The sequence below is a fragment of the Anopheles darlingi genome, chromosome 2 (assembly GCF_943734745.1).
Source record: "Anopheles darlingi chromosome 2, idAnoDarlMG_H_01, whole genome shotgun sequence".
Taxonomy (NCBI): Eukaryota; Metazoa; Arthropoda; class Insecta; order Diptera; family Culicidae; genus Anopheles; species Anopheles darlingi.
In genome coordinates this window covers 80,318,557-80,342,165 of record NC_064874.1, presented here as the reverse complement: position 1 = coordinate 80,342,165, position 23,609 = coordinate 80,318,557, and the positions used below count along the sequence as shown (strand labels likewise).

At 53.0% G+C, this 23,609-nt stretch overlaps 1 protein-coding gene across 1 annotated transcript in view; it reads left to right on the top strand.

Annotated features, from left to right (window-relative positions):
• Positions 1–982: 982 nt before the first annotated feature.
• The window catches only part of LOC125948361 (dual specificity tyrosine-phosphorylation-regulated kinase 2), a 55,011-nt gene continuing 32,384 nt past the window's right edge, over positions 983–23,609 (top strand). The window contains exon 1 of the mRNA XM_049674333.1: positions 983–2,283. The gene's annotated coding sequence lies outside the window, so the exon portion shown is untranslated. The remainder of the gene's footprint in view (positions 2,284–23,609) is intronic.

Sequence of the window (23,609 nt, the reverse complement as noted above, 5' to 3'; positions counted from 1 at the left end):
CAATGGAAAATCCGTATCCGTAATGGTTTCTTGAGTTCAAAGGACAAAATGGTAGCTGACATGGAATTCCCAATGACTGGAATAACTCATCGAGATAGTTATACGTTCAATATTCATTTTGTTTCTCTTAAAGATCAATTTAATTAGTAGAACAACATCTTGCAGATATTTTGTTTAAATCTCTAATTCTTTAAATCACATAAATAATGTAAAGTTATCAAAAAACCAATCAAAAAACCCTTCGAAAATATAAAAAAAAACAATGAAATCCTCTTCCCAACAATGGAGCATACCACTGTACGGCTGAGCATCTGGTATCGCTTCGCATTCGGGTTTTATTTAACGCAGCAACCCCGTGAGCGCAAACGAGAGAACCGCGTACGCACCGCGAACGCGAAGTCCGAACGTGTATCAACAGAGTGTCATTGTCCCCTTATCCCCCCCGACACCCTTCATCACCCAATCTTTCCTTCTCTCTCTTTTTCTATTTCTCTCACCCTGGCGGCTAACGACTCTCTCTCCCTGGGCGCAGCATGTGGTGGCCCACCAAAACATGATTCATACACAGCAGCAGCAGCAGCATAAAGCCTGCCTCGGCCTGTCCGTACCATGCTCCAAACAGGAATTCTCTTTGTTTGTACAATCTCACCTCAACGATCGAGTCTCTCTCTCTTTCTGTCTGTCTGTTCGGGTTTCGCTCTCTCTCTCGCTCTCGCTCTCGCTATGGTGCACCCCTTCTTTATCTCGTGTGTCGTCGTCCTGCTGCATGCACAGACGCACACGACTCTCAACCCCGTGCCGCCCATAACGAGACCGCGCGCCTCCATCGCACCAGCCCCTTCCCTTGTCTGCATCACCCCCTTAGCATGCACCCCCCACTGAGCACCGGTGAGAGAGAGAGAGGTAGAGATCGAGAGAGAGCGAGCGTCTCGTGGCGTACGACGCGCAACGCGCTGGTTCCGACGGGCCACGGTGCGCTCGGTTCTCTCAGTTCCCAGAACGCCAGCCAACGGAACAGGTCGGGATCGTCCCTGTTTGAGAGTCCTCGTCGACCGCGCGCATCGCATACCCAGCAGCTCGCATTCGACGCAGGTCTACCTCGGAGTATCCCGTTTCTTTTCCGTTCCGTCCGTCGTCCGGTGTTGTGCTGCCTGTCTACCAACGCGAATTGTTGGAAGCAAGAAAAGCAACCCAAGAGGAGGAGCAACCCAAGAGGAAAGTGTATTTGTGTGCGAGTGTGTGCCCCTGCCAGCCAGCATCCTTTTGAAGCGAACTCCAAGCGTGTTCCGTTTGAAAGCGCGTCTCAAAGGAAGCATACACACACACACACTCCCGGAAGGCACAGAGAGGAGAAGCAAAAAAAAAAGCATAGGAGGAGCATCATCAGACCCCAAGGCCTCCCAAGCCATTTAAAACAAATCAAAAAACGGCGGCCCTCACGTCCCGGACAGCAAACCACTAACGCCAGTCAGCAGCAGCACGCGCCCAGAGGAGAGAAGAGCACCCGGCAGCAGCAAATTGTGCAATCGCAGCAACCACAACATAGCAGCGAGCGCGCGCGGAGTTGGCGAAATTTGCAGAACAGAGTGCAGAGCAGCAGAGTTGCCTTTGCGCTTTTGCCGTTTTGGCTGTCCGCTGTGTTTTCGGTTCGGTGTGTGCGATTCTCTCGCGCTTGGCGCTTGGCTTGTTGTGTGCTGTTCGAGGCGCCCCCGCCACTCCCCCGACTTGTTGGAGGAAGGCCACAGCATAGAAAAGCATAGCAGCAGCAGCGCGAGGTCGTGTTGTTTAGTGGTGCAATTTTTTTTCGCGCGCCCGCGCGTGTGTGTGTGTACGTTCCGTGTGTGTGTGTGTCTTGTGATCCGTGTTGTGGGTCGTGAAGAGGGTGGAGACGCGCCACCCACGAAGATTGCTAAATCATAATTACCGCTCGAAGCGAGCGAATCCGCGGTTTCTGTTCTGTCCCTGTTCCCGTGTGTGCTGCAGCCACTGCATTTTGCAGCCGTTCAGTGCCGTAAGTGCGTTTGTGTGTGTGTGCGCCCCTGTACGGTGTGCATGCGTGTGTCACGTCTATTGCAAGGAAGCGAGAAGCGATTGTGACCTCCCGCCCGGAAGTGGTAGTTCCAGAAGCAGAAGAAACCAACCAAGCCACGAAGAATCGGTCTCGAATGCACCAAGCGAACGTTTGTGGAGGTGTGAAGAGCAGTGAGCAGTGAGCAGGACGCGGAAAACGGAAATCGCAATCCCAGGCCCAGAGCCTGCTATTCAGAACCATTCCATAATAAGGTAAGCATGCGGATGCTGTGAGATTGTGTCGAGCAGAGAGTGATGCTGTGAGTGATGGACACCATTATTCAAGGATGCCATGGCGATGGCTCCTGGTGGCCTGGTGGAGATCCTTTTTCCTGGGGGCCAGCAGCCATCCAAGCGAGATCCATCGCGTTGGCAGACGGCCAAACGTTGCGCTTAACGAACGAGGGAGCCAGGGGGGGGTGGGGGGATGGAAGGAAAAGCAGACGCCACCCCATCAGAGCCTGGAACGGACGTCCATTTTGGATTTCATCGAGACCAGGACCGGAAATCGCACTTTCCGTTTGGGGTGGGAAGGGGGAGGTGAAGAGGATTAAAGAGATGGAGTGGGGTTGGGGGATGCTGGTGGTGGAGTGGCGCATAATGGAAAGCAAAAGTGTTCCCAATTCCCGAGTAACACACACACGCACTGGTCATTCGGATGTACGCACACACATACTACGCGATTGGGGTGCGTAAAAAAACAACGGGGCAACTCTTCCTGGAAGTATCCTGTTGTGACTGCTGCTGCTGCTGGGGGGAGGCACACACACACACACACACACACATACACGAATTCTCTATTTAGCGTTGCAACAAAGAGCCTTCTATGCGAATGGGGGGGATGGATTCCTGTGTGGCACTAACACACCGACAGACGTCTTTCATCCTGACGTTTCACCAACACCAACAGCGCGGATGCTGCATGCGATGGTAGTGGTGTGCCTTTGGGATGAAAACAAAAACCCCAGCATCCTTTATCCAACACAAACGGTTGCTGGTGGTGGTGGTGGTGGTGGTGTGATCGTGTGTGTGAGTGTGTGTGGTCGATTACAATCCGGAAAGCCCCTCGCTGGGGCACCTCACAGCATCCTTTGTTGAGCCATCGCTAGCTAGCTCCTCGGTTCCAAGAACATCAATATTATCCTGACAGGATCCCCCCACACGTCACGAGACTGACTGGCGGGAACGAGCCGGAACGAGAGCGCGTCGTCATGGCTACGACTCTCTGTCTCTGTTTCTTCGCGCATCGCAAGGATCTTCGTCTGCAGTGGCCGTAGCTGGAGGGAGCAGTTTCATCCTTGCGATGCTTTTATCGTATACCATGTTGTTCGGTTGCCACTCGCCAGTTCGCATTCCCCCTCGAAATGGTTTATCGATTTTCTCGCTTCTCTTTCTCGCTTGTCTCGCTCTCGTCTAGCGCCGAGAGCTCTCTTCCTGGAGATGCTGGAAAAGGTCCTACTGCAGACACACCTCGTAAGGTCGATCTTCTTCATTATTTAGCCAGCGCTAATGACCTTTAACACGCTCAGTAATTGCATACTCAGTTCAGCTACTCAGTTTTTTGGGCAGAGCTAATTGCGCGAATTCCGCAAAATCCTGTGGCCACACACACCCACAACCAACGTTGGTAGCGTTGGTCAGCGGTGTGCGCGACCTTTGAGCCTTTTGGTGTGGCACGCGGTTTTGCGGAGTGGCGGGTCGCGACCTCAGCGACCGAATATTGTCGCTAATTAAAAGCAGCAAAAGTTGGCGACGAAACGGGCAGCGAACCGTGAAGGTAGTGGTGGTGGCTAGTGAAAGGGACACGGAAGCCAATCGATCGCTCGCTCGCTCGCTCGCTCGCTCGGTAGCTCGTTGGTTGGTGATGCGTTAATGCCGCAGTCACCGCGGTGGCCGCCGCCATTATCATCCGTCCGTCGCGCAGATTGCACTCGCGATCCTCCGGCGATGGCCCTCCATGGGATGAATAATGCAAAAGGGTTTCGCGGGCGGGCGTCTTACACGTGCGAAAGGAGGGTGTTGAGTGGTTTTAACCCACCACCACCCTCCCAGCCTGGCACCCCCCGACAAAAGAGACAATCGATTACGACCGCGCATCCATCTTCAAGGCTCCCCGGCTACCGTGACGAACGATGCGAGTGTTCCATCGAGCGTCCGGAGCCGATTTTTTTTGAAGTTATTAGATTAAATGGTCTAGTACGCCACCCCGTCGCACCCCCTCTTCTTTCCATTCCCTCTCTTTAACCGACAAAAAGTAAAAGAACCCCGAAAGGAAATTGGTTTCGTCTGGGCCACTGTGCTGTTTGCCCGGACTGCTGTCCGCCAGACCGACCTTTTTGTGAACGATTTGTGATTGATTTGAATGCTTACGGAGGGAGGGGGTCTCCCCCCTACTAGACGGAGGCGTAGACTCCCGGTGTGATTGATAACGATTTCGGTGACTGGAAACGATTTGTTTTCACCGTTTTCGCCCACTTGTGACGCAAAGGGGGGGGGGGGGGGGGGGGAGCATTTATGTTTGGGGTTGAAGCTCGACCCAGAAACCGCACCGAAAGTACGCCAAGCATTTACAACCCAAGCATTCCCAAGGGAAGAGGGTGGCCAAGTGGGGGTTCTGACTGCTACTCGGGGCCCGTCTCTCCTCACCATTCCCCTCATTCTAAGTCCAAGTCTCTAATCGCTCTGATTCTGTTCTGTTTTGAGTTTCGTTTTTTTTGGGCTACTATTTAACCAGGGACCAGTAGTGGCGGGGATGATGAAGGGGGGGGAGTTTGAGTTGTAGGGGTTGGCAAACTTTCACTAGGTAAAAGCCGATTGCCGACGATGTCGATGACGACGACGACGACGACGACGACGGGTTCACGGTTTCAACAAACAATCGTAAACCATATCGACCACGACGAAGCAGAAGCAGAGCAGCACAGGGGCCGGAGGGGGGGTTTCAGGGATATCAGCTGTAGTGTGGTGTATGAGAGAGAGAGATAAGAAGAGAGAGAGAGAGACCGAAAGAGAGAGTGAGAGAGAGAGGAGAGCTACTATTAATTGCAGGCAACGCGCGTGACGCGCGCGTCCTCGTCGAGGGTCGAGGGACAACAACGGGTTAACAAAAAGCATAAACAAACGCGTGCGAAGCATAAGAAATGGAAAAAGGGTCGAGCGGGAAAACACAGGGGGAAAGAAGGAAGCGGAAAAACCAACATACGCGCCCCACGGGCCGAGCACAACCACCCACGGGGGGAAATCGAAATGGTTTGCTTCCATCGGTAGACCAACCCCCGCACACTGTGTGTGTATGTGTGTGTGTGTGTGTCGGTGCGTGATGATTGTAATGAATGTAATAAATTTTTTATTTATTTCCACCACCGCGCCCCCCCCCCCCCAACCCCAAAGGCCCCACCCACCCTTACACTGGAGGAAAATGCAAACTTTGGGTTCGGTTTGAAAATTCGTTTTCCAGTTCCAGTCGCTTCCTTCCTTTTCTTTCCTTCTCCTTCTCCGTGTGGTGTGGTGCCCGCGGTTTAAGCCCCTCTCATCCGGACCGGTGCGCACACCCTTCATGACCGGAAATCACCCCACATTTCACCCCTTTTCCCTCCACGCTACTCCACCGACGCTTGGTTGCAGTGACAACGCCGGGCACTATAACCGGGGAAAGGGGGCTGTCCCCATGGTCGCTCCGTGGCTGTCACAGCAACCAGCATATGCTTGGGGGAGGGGGAGGGGGCGCTTGGTCTGGTGCGTTGAGCCCTTTTCGTTGTTTCCTGTCTGTGTGTGTGCTTGTGTGTGCCCGAGGCTTGGTGACACTGTGTTTGTGACGCATTGTTGTGCATTTTTCCGCAAGTTTCCGGCATTTCAAACGTTGCCCCAAACCAAACGATTTGTCGCTCTCGGTGCGGTGCGGTGTCGCGGAAAATCCATCCGGAAAAGCGCCCAGCCGAAGCCAAACCAAGCCACATACACAGACATTTGTCGCCGTTGTTTGGTGATCAATTAGTTGTCTAACTATCTTGTTATACAATTTACTCGATGGCGGCGGCGGCGGCGACGACAACGACGGTGGTGGTGGCGGCAGGTGGTTTGTTTGTGGGGGGGGGAGGGGGGTTGCCCGGAAGGAAGCGTAGTAGTCATCGTGCACGATATGAACACCCCCTGCTCTTCCTCGGGTCCTGTCTTCGGATTCGGATTCGGTCCTAGCGGCTCCATAAATTACGGCCAATTACTAATGCAATTCTGTGGTTTTGGCCGCCGCCGTGAATCGTTTACGGAATCCACGGGGAGGGGGCCCGGTCCGTTGCCTTGGTGGTGGTGGTGGTGGTGGTGGTGAAGGTAGTTACGAAGGAATTTCAACCCCTGGCGTCCGGGGCGTTATGGTTCTTCGAGGTTCTTCATTTAGTCATAACCGCGCGATAAGCGATCTCCGACCGGGAACGGACGGAAAGAAGTAGGAAAAAAAAACCTTCGTTTTTGGAACAATTTGTGTTTACGCGCCACCTGGTGGTGGTGACGCGGAACGTGCACGACGTTCCTTGGTTTTTTCGGTGGCGAGTTTTTGGTGGAACGGTTGCTGCTAAGGTGCATCGTTTTTGGCGTTCCCATTTTTTTTTTTTTGGGGGGGTTGGTTGAGTCTCCGACAAACAAAAAAAAATGAATGCGACAAATTGTTGGCAAGCTTCATTTGTCATGAGGAGGCCTTTTGTGGGGACGGAGGTGCACCGTGGCCAGCTAGCGATCAATCTCAATCAACATCTTCCAGCCGAACCTCCCCTTAAAGGGTGACTGAAAAATGGTCGACAATTTGTTATACCTCCTCCTACGGTCCGTCCGTGGCCGGTTTTTGAGGTGCATCTCGAGAGCCGTACCGTCGATCGATCGATCGCCTAACGTTGATTTCGTTATCAATTGGAGCAAGGTTTTACACACACACACGCACACACACACAAACTACATAGTGAGCGGCTAGACAACTATTACACCGCGGTGGATGATGCAATGGAAATTGACTTTTCTTTCTCTCCGGCGCACACAGCCACACACACACACGCATGTCGCACGCCAGTAGAGACCGCGGAGATAAGGAGGCGAGTGTCATGAGAGGTGGGTGGTTGCAACAGACTCGCCTCACTCCCGCTCCCGTAGAGGGGTGCGGTAATGTGTGTGGAAGTGCTTTTCGGGTCATTTTCGCTCTCGAAAGAGAGTTGATTGGCCACCGATCATTGACTTTTCGACACCCCCCACCCCCGGTCGGCGTGAATTCAATCCACCCCCAAAAACCACAAAAAAAAATGACGAAAAATTGTTGGCTGCGGGAACATCATCGTTATTATCACCATCATCATTGTTGATCGGTGGAGTGGTTGTGCAATAGGTGCTGGAGGTGTGCAACCGACGCCATCGTTGGTTGTTTGTTGATTTCTCTCGAACGCATATCGAGGCATGCAGCGCAGCATGATTCTTTCACATATTTTTTTGTTCCGGATCGACTTCTGGGGGAAAAGAGAGAAATTCCTCTTCCCTTTTTTTTCACCTCCAGGGGTGGCGCGCTTGTCTGCTTGTCTCTGGTGGTGGTGGTAGTAATAGTGCGTTGAGCGGCGCGATGCGCTTCCCCGCGGACAAAACGACCGTTTAATGGAGTTAGCGAGCTGGAACAACATCCCATACAGGCCTCTGCTTGAGGGTGTCGCGTGTTCTGTCATCCATGCATCCCTCTTCGGGGCGAGGGGTAGAGGAGGAGAGGAGAACCTTTCTCCCACGCCACCCACTATAGTCCCGGGTGAGAGAAGCGGGCGGAAGAATGAAAGTTTAGCCCGTAGCGGCCACACCATCGCTCGTAATGATTGCTCGGCGATGGCTACCAGCGACCACCACACCCTCCCAGCCCAGGCACCCAGCCCCGGCACCGCTTATCGAGCCCACAAAACAATGTGTTCCATTGCTTTGAACCGTGCTACCACCCCTCAACATTCTCTCTCTCCCTTCGTATCATTCTCGTTGCTATCAAGGGATGGAGGGGAGAGGGTCACCAAAGCATAACCGAAAGCGCCGCGCCGCTGCTGCTGCTGCTGCTGCTGCTGCTGGTACGCATCGAGAGTGTGTGTTTTTTTTCGCGGCACACAAAAAAGGGTGTCGCCTTTGTGTCCGCCCGGCATCTAATGGGTCTCTTGCGTATCGGGCCGATGTCAAAGCCCTCTGCTGCTCCAACAACACACGGAAACATCGGCAATAGAAACATTGTTTTCCCTCCCATTCGAGATCCCGTTATGGGCACCCTTCCCCCCCACCCCCGGACTTTTCCGGACATTTCCTTGTCTACCGCCGTGTGGAGCGTGTGTTGCAGGCATGGCATCGGTCCGGTGTCCGAAGTGACCCTAATCGTGGCCAACAACAGTAATTACATTCCAGTAGTGCCGCCGTTTGTTCATCGCGTTGATTTTTGTGCTCGATTCTCTTCTCTTCTCGGGCATCTTCTCGGTCCGGTGGCATCCTGTCGGTGGCGCCCGCCGTGACACAGTTAGGAGTCGAGGCCACACCGAAGCCAAAGCAATCACTTTCTCGCGTCTGCCAGCATTAGCAGTTCTCGTTCGTCGCTGTTGGAGTCGCAGCTCGTGGCTTCAGCTTCACTTTCCGTTATAAATATTGATCCTCTCCTCACGGGAATGTGATGTCCATCCGCTAATACCGCTGGCTGGTGGAAAGTGACCGGCTTTTCCGCGGTTATGTGTAGAACACCCCCCCCTTTGTGGTGGATGGCTTTTACCGCGCGTCTACAGAGCCTTGCGCGCTCTCGACCAACGAAAACTGTTGTGCAACGCTTCGTTTCACCTTCACGGGCGGGGATTAAGAGGGCAGAGAGAGGAGGTGGGGGATTGATAAAAACCTCCCAACCCAACGAAAGTCATGTTGCGACCTAACGCAACTGCCACGCCACGCCACACCACGCCACACACCATGTGCGCGGCCCGTGTATAGTGTATGTGCATTACTAATTTTAGATTTCGCTTTCAAAAACATGACCTCCCCTCCGGGGGAGAGGGGTAAGGGTAAGGGAGAGTGAACCCCCCGCTGGTGTGTGTGTGTGTCTCTCTCGAGCTGCCGGAGACGGATGGTTGCGTAGGAAGTTGACGATTTATTCGTAACAAGCGGTGCGGCGACGAAGCGATAAATTTGCTTCCACAGTGTCCACGGCGCGAAGGGATGAGGGGGCCTGGGGGGGGGGTTGTAACCGTCCTGATGCAGCCGACCGACCGTCGACCTGCCAGTGCATCGGTGCAATGGTGACGCTGCACGCATTGCATTGCCATTGGTCTAGCTGGTGGGTCTGGAATTGCGCTAATTCGCAATCGCCGCAAGTGACGAAGAGTCTCTTTCCGGGATGTGAGTGCGCTAGTGCGTTTGGGGAGGTGCCGAGCTCAACAGACTTATCGCCTCGCGGAACTGTCGACTGATGATTGGTCTGTGTGGGAATGTGATGGATTAGTTCAACGGCAGACGGTCTCGACGGGAACTCGGTGACGGAGGAGGAGCGCCCAGTTGCCAATTAGTAAATGCAGTACCAACACTTTACTAGGGACCGGGATGACATCGATAGCGCTTGACTTGGAGCTCCTCGTCAGAGGAGATTGTGGTCTGCGGCAGTAGAGTTCAAGGCCCTCGTCTCGATGCACTCGAGCAACTGGAGGATTTCCTGGTATGCAGACTCCATTACGCTTGATTGATAGTGGATAAGAAGGGCCTTGAACTCGTTGGAATGTTCTCAAGGAACGTCAGAGCTTGAGGTTTTAGCAAAAGATGCAACGGAACGGATGCAGATGCAGTCCCAAATGGACCTGTGAGCCCTCCATCAGTATCTTCGAGTTCAATGTCCAAGTCCAAGTCCAAAACAATTTGCAAATGCCACCGCACAAGTTCTTTGTGGTACTTGGTTACAGCTCTCTGATTCCTCCTCTATGTGCACCAAGTTCAACCTCCTCTTTGCACAGAATTCTGCAGACTATCTGCCGATAAGAAGTCTAGACGCTTAGGAAGCTTTGGAGCTCCTCACGTAAGTTCGCACCACCATTGATCGAGGGAAGCCTTATGCGAAGAGATATAGAACCCTTCCATGGAGTGGCCTTTGGGAGTCAGTACCGACCGCTACAAAGGCCCGAAGGCCACCTGTTGATCCTCAAATGGGGGCAAGGTTGTTGGGTCTTTGGTCGGGGTTTCATTTCGGGTACTGGCGGATCGCTGCATAACTGCATTCCTTCTCCAGTCTGTACCAGTCAGTGCTGCGTGTGTGCCTGTGTGTTTAATATGTTTCACCGGAGCCATCACCCTCCTTCCCTTCCAACTCAAGGAAAATGAGTGACCATGGCATCGCATGGCTATCTGCTAGGGCGTGCGATGAGCGTGGAAAGCGTTTCCTTCTTGCTTCACTCACCGGTATTGCCACACACAAGCGCACGCACCGACGTCCATCACGCGAACGATGGACGCGAATGGGTTTTGCAGGAAAAGCACGCTCTACCTCCCACCGACACCCCTTCCCCTCCACCTCCCATCGTTCAATTATCGACCCATCGACGTCCGTCAGGGGGGGCGGGGAGGGGGAGGGTTTTTCTTTCGCTTCGCACCTCCAAACGACCTTCTTTCATCGCTTGACTAACCACACCGGACTCGCCGTTGGCTGGCTCATCACCTCCTCCCTCCCGTCACACCCACTTATCCGACCGACGGAAAGGGTTTCTTCTTCGTCTGGGCGTACGAAACTCTCTTGTGGGAGGTGTCTGTGTGTGTGCGCCTTGGTCGCGATTTCACTATTTCGCGTGCTAATTGTCCAAGACGCACTGATGCCTTTACCTAACACGTGCCCACGAAGGAGCAGGCAGGGACGGAGGGAGGGTGGTACTAGTACTGGTACTGGTGGTGCGCTTTCCACTCGCTTAAGACCTCGTTTCGCACCGTGGCGTGCTCTTGTTTGTTGTTTATTGTTTTTTGTTTTTGCAAAAAAAAAGCTCCCAAACGATGTCGACGACGAAAAACCGGTGAAGCAAGCCCCGTCGCCATCACGCGCGCACTCTTGGGTGATGACCATCACCACCATCACCACCAGCGGCTGGATGATGCAATTTGGCGCAGATAGCAACCACAGCAGCAGCAGCAGCAGCAGCAGCAATAGTTGGAGTTGTGGCCCAGGTTATGGGGCAGTAAAATTAGATCATCGGCGAGTGTCGTAGGGGGTGTCGTGATGTCCCGCCGTGCGCGCGGTTTGTTTTGTCAGACGATCGACAACCATCGAATCCTAGAGAGGGAGAGAAGGGAAGTCACACAGTTTGTCGGGGTAGCGCTATGGCTAAGATTAAACTTGAGCACTCCACATCGGAATCGTGCCATTCTCATGGTGCTGATGCTGCTGCTGCTGTTGCTGCTGCACCTGGTGATGCTCTGGCGAATCACGATCATCTCCTCATCAACAAGAGGACGTAGCTAGATGGCTAGCGCCGTGATGTTAAACAAACACTTCTGGTGTGGTTGTGCACACACGCGTGCGACTGCTCATCGGCATCAAGTGTCTGTCTGTTGAGAAGCGACCTGAGAGGCGAGGATGATGATGATGATGATGGTGATGTAAGGTCTCTCTAATCTAAATTTACTTTCCATCGAAAATGCCCGCTCGAGGGCAGCAGCAGGCAGGGCACGGCGACGATGGCGCTGGGGCGCTTGTTGACCGACCGATCAAATTGGAGTTGGCTTTCACCAACCCCCGGCCCTTGGGTTCCAGTCCAGAGTCCAGTACGTCCAGGATATCGCACTCCGGACGTGCAGACAGGCAAACAGTATCAACTTTCCCGAAGCGCGCACACACACACACGCACACAGGACCTGTGAATCAGAGATGGGCCGCGGGAGTGTTATCGTCCGGGGTTGTGTGCCTTTCGCCATCATGGCGTCGCCTGTGGAGACTGAGCCGCCATCGAATGTCATCGTAATCGCCGATGACAGCCGACACATCGATTGCGCGAATACGTGGCGTGTTGGTGTACACCGTGACCGTCCCCAGAAAACAGGTCAGGGATTTTCGGTGAGGCTAGTATCATCGTCGTCGTCGTTAGTATCGATGCCAAGCGCCATGCGGGGCAGTTACTGCATCAAATCAGCAAACGGAACCATCGCCAACAGAACTGGTACGCTAACAGAGCTAGTTGCCCTGCCATTTGGCTAATTTTAGAAGTCCCTCCTCCCGCCTCGGCACAACGTTCTGGTCCAATGCTATATACAAGTTGGAGTACGTTGTAGTAAAGAAAGGCACGACAGTGCGGCACGTTATGGTGTCGATACTTGGAAATCAGAACCCCTTTCCTAGTGGCGGAATTCATTCACAAAAGTCCGAACCAAGAGTCAAGTTGGATGCAATAAAGTACGTCGAGCTATATCGCGAGTTCACCTCTCAAAAGTTCGCCCGGGTCCACCTGGTCTGGGTCATACTGCATCATATTGAGGAAGCGGTAGTACTACTTACGTCCAATTGTGTGTCGCTTCAGAAATGGAGCTGAACTTGATCCACGAACAGACTCTCCCCACACGCAACCTTGACGCAAGTGCTGGCCGGCTCGGTGACCACTTGTCCCCCGGTACTTAAACCGAATTACACCGCATCCCCACCCCACAATCCCGGCCTTCGTTTTAAACACTATATGCGGCAGACAAATCAAATATTGACCAGCCCTGGACTGGACTTCGCCTTCATAACGTGTGTGTGTTTGTGTGGGGGGAGATGTACTGGTTTGAACTTTTGCCGGTCGATGGTCGCACACAACAGAAAAAGGGGGTAAAAGGAATTCGTTGAGACCGAGGATCTCTGGGCAGTGCGTGTTTGCTACGAGGGCTTTTGAGAGGTGGCGTCCTCGGACCCCACAGCACCTTTTGGAAGCTTACACCTACTCGCGGGGTCAGAAACTTCTTGTCTCGCCTTTTTCCATGAGGAAAAAAAGATGCAGACACACGCACGCACGCACGCACAGACACACAGTATTACTCTCACTGGAGCTGGAGTGTCGAGTGTGGCGAGTTCTCCCACGACCCCTGGTAAAGGTGGTGCTGGTGATTCGACCGTCTCGCCAAGTCATGGATCATTAATTGACCGATTGACGTACGAGGCCGCCGACATTACTTTCCGTTGCTTCTACTTCTGCTGGCTAGTGAGCAATCTTCTAGTGAGCGAAAGGAAGTTGAAAAATTTAAATAATACAACCCCCCTCCATCCACTCATCCGCCCATCCTTCGCCACTGATTTGGCCACCAACTTCAGCCCTCGGGATGCTCCCGAAAAACTTCAACTTCCACTCCGGCTCCGACTCCGGCTGTTGTTGGGATGATTGGGATCGAGGGAGAAGGCTTAAAGGTTGCGTCCGGTCGATAGCGTCCGGCAGTAGCAGCAGCAGCAGCAGCAGTAGAACATGACGAAGTAGATAGGAGAGGAAGGAGACACACAAAGAAGAGAATGAAAAGCCTGGGTTGGGTCCGAAACGCGATCGTTCAAGTCGATGCTGATTCATGGCCGGATAGAGAGCAAGGTCTCGGAAAGTGGTGCGAGCGCGGGCGCGATGTTAGTCCACGCGCGCCGAGACCGAGAGAAGAGCCTTTTGTGGCCGTCGACGTCGTCGGGAGCCATCGATCGTCGGGATCGTCCGGCGCGTTGTTCTTCTGGTGGTGGGCCGGACACCCGGACCGTGAACCTGAGGTTATTGATCCTCGCCTCGCGTTCGTTCTCGTTCTCTACAACGTTCTCGGCGGGAGCGGCGGGGACTGAACCGGTTACGATCATTAAAATAACAATGGCTGGGCTCTCTTCATCCATCCATCCCCAGACACACACACACATACAGCATGGCGGCCTTTGCTGTGGCACTGCTCGCCGGACCGGATAGTCGACCCTCCTCCCGGGGGTTTTGGGTGAATCCGAACAAACGCCGTACGCAAGCACACACGCACGCACACATACAGCTGGTGTTCCGTGTGTGTTTGTGTCTCTCTATCAGATTTCGGAGAACTGATCTACGGGATGCAGATCTAGGCGAGAAAAGGGTTCGGCGTTGCTACACGCTCTGCTGTCTCTGTTGATGGTGATGAGGATGCTGCGTTGTTATTGCCTTGGAACCAATAACATCCCGCCATTGATCGCTCGTTTGCGATTGCGTGTGACACTCGCAATGGCCGGACCTTCCGGGTTCGCGATAAGAGTGTGCGAGCGCTGCTGGCAGTGTTTGTTTGCCTCTCTAGCAGCAGCAGCAGCACCAGCAGCAGCGAGAGTGTCTACTAATTGAGGATGATTGGTGATGTCAAACATTTTGAATTATTAATGTGTGGCTGGTGCTACTGCTACTGAGTCTGCGTGTGCACCGTCGTGAGCAGCGCAGGTTTAACGACCGGACCACAGGATGAACTCTGCACCTTCCCCCTGTGGTCTGCGTGGGAGCGCGGCGGTTCATCAAACGGCGGCAAGGTTGCTGGCTGCTGCAGACGGCCATCGTTTGGAAGGACGGTGATCGCTCCTCGATCGAGGAGCTCGAGACTGTCAGTGAGTGTCGAACAGTGAGCAGCGCGTGAACAGTAAGAGTGAGAGTGAGCTAATTAGCACATTCGATAAGCTGTTGATGTTGAGTGATAACAGTGGCGCCTAGTCTCTGTGTGTGCGTTGTTGATGCGGTGGTTGTGCTGTAGCCCTTATGCCTCTATGGACCTCGGTCCTAGCGTGCGATAAGCGTCATTAGGCGTAGCGTGGCTATTGGTTTCACCTTCGGATCAATTCGGAGCGATAAAAGGTGTGAGGTGGTGCGTGAAAGTGATCCACACCAAAGATGGCACACACGTACACGGGGACGGGGGGATCGGTGATCGGAGCAAACAACAACAATCACGGATCAGTGCCTTTTGGTCTTGGTCGGCCTGGTGGTCATGATCGATTGGTTTTCCGATGAAAAGGGATCACGCAGCGTGCGTGCGTGTGAGGTGATGATGCTCCTCCAAGCCCCAAATAGACCCAAATGAAAGGAAAGTTGATTGGTTTTTGAAGATAGAGACTTTGTAGTCGCTCTCTGGGCTGGTCGGAATCATCGAAAAGGAAAACATCCGCGCCCCGTTTTCGTGGATGCGTCAATGAAAGTGGCTTCGGTTCGGAACGGAACGGTCTTAAGGTCGAATCTCTCGCGGATTTCGATTTCTTACTCGATTGAACAATGGCCGGGGGTACGTTTAAGCGTCGTAACAACATCCTGGCGTGGCGGCGGTGGGCGAGGCTTACGTGGCCTCTCGTTGCGGATACGTTGCAGGAAGCGGCTATCCACCGTAAACCACTTCAGGTTTGTGTGCAGTGCTGCTGCCGCTGCCGCACCTTCAAGTATCATTGCTCTCAGGGCCAAGCCCTGGCGCGCTCTTCAACAGCGTTTCATCTTTGTACTGGCACACCCGTTTTCCCCCGCCCCCACCGTACCAAACCAGTAGTCTGCAGTATCTGCGCTAGGAAAGCACTGCATCGGACTGCACCGAGAGACTCTATTTTCTCTAGGGTCTGGGACCGAGTCTGAGACTCCGAATGTAAATAGAAGCGTGGAAGCTGTCTGTGTTTGTGTATGTGGACAAGGTGTGGCGAGCTCTCTCTCTCTCTCTCACACTCTCTCTACGTGACGCCTTCCTGGGCTTCTGTTTAGTGGAGAGGAGGAAGGAAACTTGGGTCCCGGGCGAGGGATAAGGTCGGTCGTCGGCGCACTCGTCGTCTGTTCGAGGGGCAGCTCATAGAGTGCAACTCGTTTTTCAAGTTCTTGGCTCAAGCTTGGCTTGTTAGGTTTACCCTTCCTTTGCTTGCTCTACCCGCCCCGCCCCGCCCCGCCCTACCACTCATCTATGCGGTCTCGGACCGTCATGGCCATGGCTATCCGAAGGCGATTTGCTGGATGCTGGAGAAGGAGCACAACTCCGGAGACGGAGCGATAGAGAGAGAGAGAGAGAAAAGGAGATAGAGAGAGAGATCCACGGGGAACCCTTACTTTCACGGCCTTTTCACCGATTTCGAGGAAATGAAGGATGCTCCCTCCGCCTCTTAGCCTGTTTGTGTGTGTGTGTGTGTGTGTGTGTGTGCGCGTTTGCGTGATTGACCGTATAGGGGAGGCTGGAACCAGGTGCCACACTGACGGGGGAAGGTTTCGCTGTTAGACAGCCTTCGTTGTCGTCGTCGTTGGTGCCTCCGTCTTTCTCTCCGTCGCTTCCCTGTTAGGTACAGTTATGTTTTGCCCGAGGCAACCTCGTCCAGATATGGTTCCAGCCACCAGCAAACCATAGACCGGTTGTTGGTTTGCGGGGTTGGTGCGCCTGAAACTCCCCGCAGGAGACCGCAACGACCCGGTGTCCGGAGCCTCTTCTTTTGCTTTTCTTGTGTTTGCTCCTTTCCGATCACCAAGAGAAAGAGTGTCCTCCTCCTCCTGCTCCTCGATGCTGCCGTGGGGCTTTCTGCGCAACAACCGTGCGTGTGTGTGTGTGTGTGGAACCATCTCCTGGCTCCTGGTACGCACGCACGGCAAGGCACGGCAAGACAAGGTGAAATCTAATCTCGTCCGCCAAGGTGTCGGTTGATTGCTATAACGCGAGCGCGTTTATGTGCGTCTCGACCAACTACCGATAGTAGTGGTGCTGATGGTGGTTCGTTCGGAGTCCATGAAGTCTGTTGTTGGATGGACAAATAGCGGGAAATTAGGTTATCGCGATAGTGTGGCTGCGCTACAATGTACCGCGATGTATGCATGTTGGTTCATCGCGAGATGGTGGAGCTGATACTGCGCCGCGCCGATGCTCCCCGCGATGAACTCCCCAAGATAGTGGTCCTCCCCAAGGGTGGTGCATGCCCTTTGTATCCTTCGAGCATCTGGGATGATCCCTCCGGTGAACGGCAAAGACCATGAACCCGATTTCGGTTCGAACCCAAAGGAGTTGGTTTTTAGAGAGGAGACGCCACAATGACTCACACAGGTTGTGTACAGGGCGGCAAAGTTTGAAGGCAACACACCGAGAGAGAGAGAGAGAGACCTTGCTCCCGATAACGGTGCAAACCTTGGGGATCGACCGCATTTTGGGCGCTCGACATACGAGTATCGACAGCCACTTAACGCACCGTCGTGTAGTGTTCCTCTCTCTCTCTATCTCTTTGTCTGTGTCATGGTCACTGTGATGTGTTGCTGAACTCCATCCCCGGGGCGGGGGGGGGGGGGGTGGAGACAGTCCCGGAGAAGGACAGTTTGCAGTGACGCTACGCCGCTACTCTAAAGTGTCTGGAGCATGGCGTTCGACGTTCAATGTCCCTCGATCGGGTCTGTTGAGATGTAGAGATATTGTGTAGATGAGATCGAGCAACGATAGAGTTGGAAGCAACCCCCATGGCCGTGCATCTTTGTTGCAGACTCACATATCTCTCTCTCGCTCTCTCTCTCTCTCTCTGTCTCCGCCTTCAATGAGGACTGTGTGCCCTGTCGGCGGCTTCCGCAGTTAAAGCAGCATGTTTATTGCCGCACTCAAGAAATCACTTGCAGCAATTAGACGCCGGCCAATCGTTAAAGGCTCCTATTGCCTTTCATTAACATTAGCAGCAACAGCAACAGAAATGGCAACGGTGCATTGCGTGCTTCGTGTGGTGCAAATAATCAATTAACACTGGACACTGGACACTGGACACTGGACACTGGACACTGGACTGGACTGGGCCGTTGACAGAGCAGCGCAGTAAATTAACAAAGATTAAACCGGAGCACAGGAAACGGTGGTTCTGGCCCTGGTACTCGCGCTCGCGGGCTATTGTGGCAAATGTGGCATACTAAACAGTTTCGTCGGAATGTGCTGTGCTGTGCCATTTCCAATAGCCGATGCATCTCTTCTCCTCACACTGGTTGATGCTGCTGCTGCCGTTGATGCCGGTTTTGCAGTGTTTGCAGTGTTGGTGTAGCATCATCATAACCGGTTTTTTTATTTCTTTCAAACGGATAGCACCGCAGATCGAGCGAGCGATCGTTTGTATGCGAGTTCTCTCTGTTAGGGTTCTCAAACAGCGCAGGAGCGCAACCGAAAAGGAGGTTAGACAGACAGAAAATAGAACCTCGAGGGCCCATCTACACCGCGTCCTTAGCGTCTAATTACCGTCGCGCGTTTGCTGGGTTAAGGGAGACACCGATGACGATGGCTGATGGCCGCGCGAGTGTCCATTCAATCTGGTGCCCGTTGCTTGAGAAATTAGCGCCAATTAGCCAAAGCCGCACCGGTCCCACTCCGTAATATGATTCCCCGACGCCCGACTTATGACGAAAGATGCGACGTTGATGATGATGATGGCGAGCGCGAGACACACGCGGGGGGGGCTCTGTTGCCACAGCCAATTAACATCTTGGCATCATGATTTGTTCCACGGTTTAGCGATGAATCAGGCGCATGCCTGCCGTGATTCTGGGTAGCCGAGCCGGAACACCGGAACTTCCGGGGCCCGCTATCGTGTCGCTGAATCACGATTAAACGGTGTAATTCCACCCTCGCTATGGAATGCATCCAGGGAATGATATCCAACGCACAACAGGTCGCTTATCTCGAGCAGGTGCGTCGTGCGCTGTGTCGAAACATCGCATCGGTGTTGAAAGACCAGAGGTTCCTCCGATTCGGAACCATCGGATCATCGAGGGCTAAACGAGGTGTCCCCTGACCAGCCCTTATAACAACCCCCTCGCCACCTTGTCTGATTATGGTTTGATTTTGAGGTGTAGGCCACCCCGAAACTAGCAAGAGAAAGAGAGATAAAGATAGAGAGAGAGAGAGAGAGAGAGAGAGAGAGAGAGAGAGAGAGAGAGAGAGTAGTGCTATTAATAGTAGACCATTTCGTACATCCGTACAACACTCGCGTAACGCCCAACTCCCCGTTTGCCGCTCGGGCAGCGCCTCGGTCCATTTTGGCGAAGGAGGAGAATCCGTCGGTTGGCGCGGTTGCGTTTGGGGCCGGTTTTTGGGCCAGAAATAGATTTTCAATGTTACACGCACCAGACGCGCCCCGACGAAGCCGCAAGTTACGCGAGTTGTACACGCGCGCTGTCGAACCTCGCGTCTGAGCGTGTCGTCGGTTGTTGTTGTTACTGTGGATCATCAGCTAGCCAGCCAGCCGTCATCGTCGTCGTCATCATCATCTCGTTCGTCAGACGTCAGTAGTGCGTGTGAGTGTGTGTGTCTGTGTGTGTGTTTTCCAAAAGTTGTGATCTGCCTGGCAACAACCGGGCGCCGATCCACTACTACTCGGAAGCTCGCAGTCACAGTCAAAACAGTACAAGGTCCAGTGGGGGAGGGCAGATCAATAGTCGCTCTCTGTTGGCATACCATCCGCAAGATGCTGTGCTGTGTTGTCGCAGGAGTATTGACTAGTGCGTTCGGGGAAATCGGAGGACGAGCATGAATCAGTGCGTGATGTTTGACGACATAACTATTGACTCACACAAACCGAGAAGCGCAGATGCTCGTTAATTGACTCTCGATGCTCACTGAGGTCTTCTGAGTATTTCGAGGGCTTGTCGAGTGAGTCAGCGTAGAGAGTGATGATGCGTAAGGGAGGCAGGGTCTCTGTAAGTAGGACACGATGCGACGCGGCATCATCAGTATGGTGGCTGTTGTTGCCCAACATCTCGCATTTGCAGCATTGCAACACGCCGTCGCCGTAACCTCCAAATGGTACTATCCGGCCCAACCTCTGGCTCATTCTGAGTCTCGTTTTCGGTTTACTCGACGATGACGACGACGACGACGATGGCGACCTTCTTTGCCCAAAATGCAAAATCGTCTAGCGGGTGGTGGTGGTATCGATTTGCGCCTTCCAATTGGGGGGTGGGAGGGGACGCAATTGACAGCAGCTGAGCAGAGGGCCCACCGAGAACCCCTTCTCCCTCTCCCCCTCTTTTAGAACGTGTTTTTTGGCAGGCCACGAAAGTGCATTCACCAAAATCGCTCCACGAGTCGCGTTCTTGGAGGGACGTTTTCTTCCCCCCTTTTGGGTCTTCCTGTCGCACTACCGGTGCAATACTGTACCGGAGCTGTTAAAGGTGTTTGGGGGGACGGGGGCACCATTTCAGAAATCGGGGAATTGTGATGACGACGAGCACGACGACGACGCCAAGACAGCCCGAAAAACGCGCTCCTCCAAAGTGGTGCATAACGAATGGCGTTTTGTGTTCCTTGAAAGGCGCGGAATAGGTGTCTGGGTCATTCTTGTAGGGTGCAGAAAACCCCTCCCCTTCCGCCCCCCGGGGGGTGCAAAGAGAAATGCAGAACAGCGTGTCCTAGGAACCCGGCAGCGGCAGGAATTGTTTTTGCTGGCGAATGAAATTGTTTTGTTTTAAATTATTTAAAGAACTGCTTATTTGCACCGCGACAGACGTCCGTTTATATGGTTCCCCCCTCCTCGGTAAGAAGCCTGTCCAGACCAGGGCTAGGAAAACGCTCGTTTGATGCCATCATCATCATCGAGGTAACATGAACCTGTGCATCAGAAACATATAGTATTTCCTTGGATTCAATGTTTGATACGTGAACAGGACAGAAATCATTATTCATTTCAGTCATGATCATCATCACTACCCCATCTCGAGGTATCCAATAGACCCAAATTAATTACTAAAACAAACTCCTTGGTGGGTTAATTATTCATGGTGCAGCATGAAAGTGGAAAAGGTGAAAAAACCTCAAGCAAAAGCGCGAAGTAAAATATTGCACTAATTCTTCTCATTTGCATTGCCAATTGCTTTCGCGTCAGTGGCGTCAAGAGTGCCGCAGCGAATCCTTTTCCGCGTAACGAGGAAGAACGGAAACAGGATCTCGGAATCCAGGTTGTTCGCTTCCGTAAGATGCCGGGACCGGAAATTGCGACGAAAATGAAATACGAAAAGTTGTGTTTCGTGTTTAACTTGCGTTGGGTTCCGTTTGGGTGGGGGGGGGGGGGGGGTTTGGGAAAATAATCCCTCCTCCTTCTGCTCCTCCTCTGCCTTCTCCGAGGAAGAGCAGCACACAAACAACACACTAACACCTGCCACGCACGGTACCCGCGTGTTGCCTTGCTTTTATTTAAGGAATCGGCCCATGGTGGCACATAAATTTTGGTAGCTGTGTAAAGGAAGAGAGTGGTAGAGAGATAGGGAGCGGACGGGCGATTGTTTTTGTGCGATGCTTTGAAGAGCGCGCGCGCTCGTGTTCGTCCTTCGAGAGGTGCGCGCCGGCCGAAAATGACGACAAATTTGCGAGGAACGTAAATGAAAACGAAAATGAAAAGTGCGTCGAGGCGCTCCACGTCCCAGTCACTTGGGAGCCGCTCGTGTGGGCAACGATAGGACGAAACGAGAGGCACGTCAAGGGTTGGGGAACCTCCGATCTTTCTCTTCCTTTCTGGCAGCAACAGTAATTTGTGGTTGATCCCGTACAATGAAAATGAAGACACGCGAGTGCGTCTGTCTGGTGGGCTGGTGGTGGAACGACGTATGACGATTTCTTGGGAAATGTTTTCCTTGCTTCCTTGCTACTGACTGAGACTGGGATGATAATTATGGGGTTCCGGGGACCATCGCATCGTTTGCATTACACAAAGGGGTTCACGAGCGGGCAGTTGACAAACGTATACTCCGAATGCGGCGTAAAGAAGAGGCGTCTTGCTCTGTCACTTTGACAGATGATAAGAAAAGGCACATCTGAACGTGTCAAAGGGTACGGTTTTTGTTCGGAATTTTCCATGGGCAATACCCGAGAACTGTCGCCTCCATCATGTGTGTGTGTGTGTTTTGCTGGAGTGATTATGCCAAGTGTCACACGCGAAGTAGCAATAGCAAAGGTGTCAGCCCTAAATATGATTAGTTTCATTTGGCACTCGAAGAGACATCAGCCGTGGCCACACGGGGCGAAAATTTGCGCGCAAATTTGCACATTAATGCCAAAATGTTTTCGCTTCGTGTGGCAGGGGTAAAAACCCGAAAATTTATGCCGAAATGTCAAACGTATTGTTTTCATCTGTGTTTTGGCCGCTGAAGTTGATTTCCGAATAAATTTTGCAGTTTTTAACGATATTGTTGCTGTTGCTGTTATATTTATATTAAAAATGCAAAAACAATACGAAAAGAACCTACATTTTCGTAAATAAAGCGTTCGATAGCGTCAAGGGTTCAGCGAAAAAGTCCGCGGACGTATAAAAGTTTGACAGCGTGTAAGGGTTAAGCGAAACCGTTTTGACATTAATTTTTTCGTTTGCGCTAGAGTTTTCGCCCCGTGTGGCCACGGCTATCCAATTGCTGCAAGGTGACTACTGCACCCCTCGATGGACTTGACGCTTTTGTGACGAGAAAGCCCCCGGGGGGCCTCATACAGAGACTGTGGCCGGCCATACTCCCATTTACAAGCCCTGTGTGCACGCTCCAGCTGGATGCGCAACTGGAGCACAGAATGGCAACCGGCACCCCGGACCCCGGACCCGGGCAGTTACTCATTGGGCGCGCATAAACCCATAAAAAAAGCGTTCCTCATCCTCGCAGGCGGTGTCCATAAAAAATAAACCGACGACTGACGATGAACGGTGAATAATGAATTGGTCGAACGCTCCGAGTCTCTCACATCAGGCACGTGAAGCGCATCCTCTTATCGGTCTTCCGGCGCAACAGCAACAGCAGCAGCTTAGCGTGCTCTTGTCGTGGCTCATGTGCGCCCAAGTGGCATAAAGCATGTGGGGCTCGCTCGGTGGTCTGATAGAGCAATCCCGGTGCACAACACATAACACAACACAACACAACACAATGCAAAGCATTATGCACGCGCAAAAGGGCGGCACTGGCCATACACAACAGACACTACTTTCTATCAGCCCAACTCCAGCGCACACACTCAATTGATCTAGTTCTGATGATGCTGTTGCTGTTGCTGCTGCTGCTGCTGCTGATGCTGCTGCTGCTGCTGGGGTGCTGATTGGATTAAGTGTAATTGAGCGTTGCCCTGCTTACGCTGCTGGACCGCACACTCGGAGTGAAAGGAGAGGGCTGGCCACTTCCTGGACTCTGGACTGTGGCCGGCCGGCGATTTGCGTCATTTTTTCGGCGTGAATCTCGGACCTCAGACCTCAGACCAGGTCCAAGAATACCCAAGGGCCATCACTAGTCGCGCGAGTACGGATGTGTGTGTGGCGAGAGGCCATGACCATAAATAGTAATATTTACATAAGCCACATAATGGAGGGTGGAGGAGGCAATCGTCTTTTGCCTGTGTGTGTGTGTGTGTGTGTGGATTACGGCCACACGGTTGACGGCACGTTGCCGATGATGATGCCACCGGAAGTTCATTGGAAACGTGACTTGGATCGGTGAAAACTCCCTCGAAGAGGTGACTGAGGGGGCATCGGTTTTTGGTGCAAGACCTCCCCCGGACTGCGCGCTCGCCGTTACCGACGTTTTCCTGTTTCCGATCACTTTTCGACGTCCAGAAGGTCGATAGCGTCGCGTCTTCCGCTTGCTCATTCCTTCCGTTGGTCG